The 5,696-nt window shown below is 45.3% G+C and overlaps 1 protein-coding gene across 1 annotated transcript in view; it reads left to right on the forward strand.

Annotated features, from left to right (window-relative positions):
• The window catches only part of LOC111969526 (carbohydrate sulfotransferase 8-like), a 252,351-nt gene that overhangs the window by 89,951 nt on the left and 156,704 nt on the right, over positions 1 to 5,696 (forward strand). The gene's annotated exons all lie outside the window — the stretch shown is intronic.

Below are 5,696 nucleotides of genomic sequence, written 5' to 3' on the forward strand. Positions count from 1 at the left end.
GTGATGGAGAGAAGCCTCAGAAGAAAGGAAGAAAGGAACGATATGAGGAGAGTAGAGAGAGAGAGGAGAGAGAGGAGAGAGAGGAGAGAAAGAGAAGAGAGAAGAGAGGAGAGAGAGGAGAAGGAGAGAGGAGAAGGAGAAGAAGGAGAGAGGAGAAGAAGGCGAGAGAGAGGAGAAAGAGGAGAGATAAAGGAGAGAGGAGAGAGAAAAGAGAGAGAGAGAAGGAGAGAAGAGAGAGAGAGGAAGAGAGAAAGAGAGAAGGAGAGAGAGAGAGAGAGAGAAGAGAAGAGGAGAAGAGAGAAAGAAAGGAAAGAGAGAGAAAGAGAGGAGAAGAAGAAGGAGAGAGAGAAGAGAAGAGAGGAGAGAGAAGGAGAGAGAGAAGAGAGAGAGAGAAGAGAGAGAGGAGAGAGAGAGAAGAGAGGAAAGAGAGAGAAAGAGAGAAAGAGAGAGAGAAGAAGAGAAGAGAAGAAGAGAGAGCGAGAGAGAAGAGGAGAGAAGAGACTCCAATAGAGCTTAACGAGCTCTTTTATCTCCTCCTTCCTACTGCTCATGAGCTCTTAAAGTGGCAGTGCACTTAAGTGCAGGATTTCGCCACAGGGTGATAAACCTATATGATAATAAATGAAAGAAAAGATGCCAATAGACAGAGGATAATAGGCATTACTCTTTGACGATACAGACAAGTGATGAGATTCTCAGTTTTATTAAACGAAACTGCTGCGTCGACTCTCAGCTCTCAGCAAATTCCATCTTGGAATTAGGATTGCAGATTGTGACATCTAAAAGTCATATTGCTGCCCAATCAAAGTTGCGGTCCTAATGCACAATGGCCAGGCAGAGAGAGAGAGAGAGAGAGAGAGAGATGTAATATTTACTGTAGTGTTTTTGCAGACATTACTGTAGTATTTACTATAGTATTGTATTACCTTTGACTTAGAGGTGGAGGCTTTCTCCTTGAGTAAACCTACTGGAGAAATACTAAAAGGACAACATTTCCATAACCTGTAGGTAGTTCAGCGCTTCTTCTCTTTTCTATAACCAGTGTGGAACACAATATAATCTATATTTGGCATGTAGGTTTCTCACTTATGGGTGGTACAAATTGGGATATGGGGAGGGGAATGGGAAGGGTATATTCAAATGAAATACTGTAGCATTTACTATAGTAAAAAAAGTGTTTTTGCAGACTGTAGTGTTTTTGCGGACATTACTGTAGTATTTACTACAGTGTTTTTCCCCACGGATAATACTATAGTGTTTACTATAGTATTCTACAACATTACATAGAAAGTAATACACGTGACTACTACAGTGTATAGTATTGTAGTATTCTATAGTAAATTGTAGTATTTATTCATGTGGGGAGAGAGAGAGAGAGAGCTGTGATTTGGGGAATTGTCAGGAACCTGTGGAATCTAGTAAATCAATCTACTATGGGAATTAGCCAGGACTTTAACAAAGGGATTGTCATGCAGTTAATTGGTCCAACCTCTCTTTTCCAAGCAACTGACCTCATGTCCCTTTTGTTTCTTTGAAATTATAAACTTAAATATAATAAAATTTCTTGGGAAAGACCTGTCCCTGTGAAGCAGCAGCTGTCAGCCAGCTAGTAAAATGTACAGAGACATATTTGATTGTTTTAGTTATTAACATCTACAAGCCATTTTTTGAATCTGTAGGGTGTGTGTGTGTGGCGGGTGGAGTTACTTTATGTCTCTAATTGGATAAAAAATCAAATGTTCTCGGCCCTCACAAAAAAGCCACTTATGGTCTCAGAGGCAGCAAGAGAAAGGCACAGAGAATGAATTAGTCACAGAGAGCAACATTTTGGGCTGTGGTGTTAACAAATTTACAATTTTATTTTATTTCAGGCTTCTCTCTGGAGGAGTGGGGAGTATCGATCCATAAGTAGCAGTCATATGGTATGAAATGGATACGTTTAGCCATTCTCCGCCCTGCCCCAGTGTAAGAGTCACGACTAGTTCCTGGTGTTGTTCTAGAGACCAGAGAGAGAGAACACACAGAGAACACACAGGACAGACAGGTGTGTAGTGGCCTGAAGGGATGGAGCCCAAACAGTGTGGAGTGATAGTATAGTCCAATAAGACAACCCTGTGTACAACAAAGTGTGTGAGTGTCACGATCGTCGTATGAGTGAGACCAAGGCGAAGCGTGGTATGCGTACATTCTCTTTTAATGAATGAAACACTGAACAAAAACAACAAAATCAACGAACGAAACGTGAAGCTATACAACTAGCGCTGACAGGCAACTAAACATAGACAAGATCACACAAACACAAAAGGGAAATGGCTGCCTAAATATGATCCCCAATCAGAGACAACGATAAACAGCTGCCTCTGATTGGGAACCATATCAGGCCACCATAGACATACAAATACACCTAGATAACCCACCCAAGTCACCATCACACCACAACCAACACAGAGAAAAACAGCTTACTATGTTCAGGGCGTGACAGTGAGCTGGTGATTGATTGTACTGTAATGAGTTGAGCTGGGATGTCTTAGCTTGGTACAGTAATAGATGTTTGTAGTGTGATTTGCAGCGAGCTTGTTTGCTGAATGATGGTATGCCGTAGTTAAGGTATTTTGTGAGTGTTCGGCAGAGTGATGTTGTGTGAGGTGTTTTAAGACGGTACAGACATGCATTGACTTCTGTTGTACCTTGCTCTCATTCTAATTGGTTGAATGGGATGAATAACATGGTCGTACCCCCTGGAGGTTAACTCCTCAGGGATGTAGCAGTGATCAGTTTCTGATCAGGTACTGTGTTAACTGTGAGCCCCAGAGTGTGAACTACATGTGAAGCTAACAGGACACAGAGTGGGTCTCTGGCTGTTTCTGACTGGAGTGACTGAGGCAGAGTGAAGCTGCTGCTGCTGCTGCTGCTGTCGTTGTTCCAGCACTCTGGCTCGTGGCTAACAGCGTCCGAACATCAAATGAATCTCATCACCCCATAAGGCACGACTCCATAGTTAAGAGTGGAAATTAGATATTGCCTGTGTCGGATTTGGAGCCATCCTCTCCTCTTGCTCTCTCCATCCTCTTTCCCTCTGTTTCCATCACGTCTAAACACTCCATACCCCCGTCTCTCTCTTCTTCTCTCTCCTTCTCTCTCCATCCTCTCTCCCTCTGTTTCCATCACGTCTAAACACTCCATACCCCGTCTCTCTCTTCTTTTCTCTCCTTCTCTCTCCATCCTCTCTCCCTCTGTTTCCATCCCTTCTAAACACTCCATACCCCCAAATCCTGACAGCTGGACCATTGAGTGTGATCCATCTGAATCCTTCAGCGGAAATAACAGAACGAAAAATTGATAGAGGAGACATGAAAGGCGCACTCTCAGCTTCACGTAGAGACAATTCTCTAAAAGCCGCTGGAGTACACGTTCAACTGTGAACATGAATTCGAGTGACGGTAAAAATCAGATATCTTCAAGTAAACGAAAACAAAAATGTTCAGCATGTCTCTCAGTACATCATTAACTAATGCCTGAAGACAGCTGGAGCATTAGCGAGACCGAACGGCAGAACCGGTATCAAAATGCCCTACGGATGTTAAACCCGTCTCCACCCCCCTCTCTGATGCTACGAGATGGTAGCGTTACGAAGGTCCAACTATAAAGAACCTCTCCCTGCAAAATCTCGAGCTACGAACATAAGGGGAAGCGGATAACGATTCTTAACCGTTATGTCATTCAGCCTCGATAACCACGCAGGCGCAGAGTACCGTCCTTCTTTAACAAAGAAAAATCCGCTCCGCGGGAGAGGAGAAGGCACCACGGTCGGCGTCAAGAAACAGACAGATAATCCTCGAGAGCCTTACGTTCGGGAGCGACAAGAGTATAGTCTACCCCGAGGGGGAGTGGTCCCCGGAAGGATAATACAACAATCATACGACCGAGGAGGAAGGAGTGCTCTGGACCGACTAAGACGTGCCAGATCATGATATTCCTCCGGCACTCCTGTCAAATCACCAGGTTCCTCCTGAATAAGGGACAGAAGACACAGGAGGGATAGCAGACATTAAACACTTCACATGAAAGAACGTTCCAGGATAGAAATAGAATTACTAGACAATTAATAGAAGGATTATGACATACTAGCCAGGGATGACCAAACAACATGGTTAAAAGGTGAACGAAAATCAAAAAGGAAATGTCTCACTTGTTACAGATACAGTGAGGTTAAAGGTAGTGTCTCACATCTGATACTGGGAAGAAGACTACCATCTAAGGCAACATGGGCGTGGCTTCCCTAACTGTCTAGAGGAATGTATGTTTCCGAGCCATGCTTCGTCCATAAACAACCCTCAGCCCTGAGTCTATTCAAGGCACTGCAGGAAGCAGCCGAACCGTCCAGGTAGATGGACCGACAAGGTAGTACAGGATCTTGATGGAGAGACCTGAGTAGTAGCGCTCACCAGTACCTTCCGCTTACTGATGAGCTCTGGCTTTTACTGGACATACAAGACAAAATGTCCAGCAGAACCGCAATAGAGCAAACGGTTGTGATTCTCCGTTCCCCTCCTTAGTCGAGATGCGAATACCCCCAGCTGCATGGGCTCAGTCTCTGAGCCGGTGGGAGGAGATGGTTGAATGCGGAGAGGGGAAACACCGTTAACGCGAGCTCTCTTCCACGAAGCTCGGTGACAGAATCTACCCGTCGTTCATGCGGATGGCGAGAGCAATCAAAAGATCCACGCTGGAAGGAACCTCCGGAGAGAATCTCATCCTTAACCTCAGCGTGGAGTCCCCCAGAAACGAGCGAGCAACGCCGGCTCGTTCCAGTCACTGATGCAGCAAGATGCGAAACTCTATAGAGTAATCCGTTATGGATCGATCACCTTTACATAGGAACCAGGACCCTGGAAGCCTCCTTCCCAAAACTGAACGATCAAAAACCCGTATCATCTCCTCTTTAAAGTTCTGATAAACGTTAGAACACTCAGCCCTTGCTCCCAGATAGCTGTGCCCACTCCCGAGCCCGACCAGTAAGGAGTATGACTAAGCGATCCGAGCTCTCTCTCTTGAGTATGTGTTGGGCTGGGAAGAGAACACAATATCACACTGGGTGAAAAGGAGCGACACTCAGTGCTGCCCAGAGTAACATGTGGGTTATTAACCCTAGGTTCCGGAGACTCGGAAGACCAGGAAGTAGCTGGTGGCACGAGACGAAGACTCTGAAACTGTCCTGAGAGACGGAGACCTGAGCGGACAGGGTCTCAACGGCATGGCGAGCAGCAGACAATTCCTGCTCGTGTCTGCCGAGCATTGCTCCCTGGATCTCGACGGCAGTGTTGCGAGAATCCGTAGTCGCTGGTCCATTCTTGGTCGGATTCTTCTGTTATGCTGGTGAATGAGGACCCAAAAAACGACGTAATAGTAACAGAGTCTTTATTCCAGTATTAAACAAATAATGATTCTCCTGGATATAATCAATGGTAAATCCAAAACAGGAAACTGAAATCCTCTCGTCAATAGAGAGAACGACTGGAGACGCGACCACAGACTGCAGGTCGCTTCGGGAAGGCACTGGCCGTAGCTGACATAGACACCTGCTCACACGCAGCATCTGAAGAAGCAAAGAACACACAGGGCGGAACAAGGACACAGGAACAGCAAACATCAAACAAGAATCGACAAGGACAGAAGCGGAAAACATAGAAAAATAC

Source organism: Salvelinus sp. IW2-2015, linkage group LG10 (genome assembly GCF_002910315.2).
Source record: "Salvelinus sp. IW2-2015 linkage group LG10, ASM291031v2, whole genome shotgun sequence".
NCBI classification, from domain to species: domain Eukaryota; kingdom Metazoa; phylum Chordata; class Actinopteri; order Salmoniformes; family Salmonidae; genus Salvelinus; species Salvelinus sp. IW2-2015.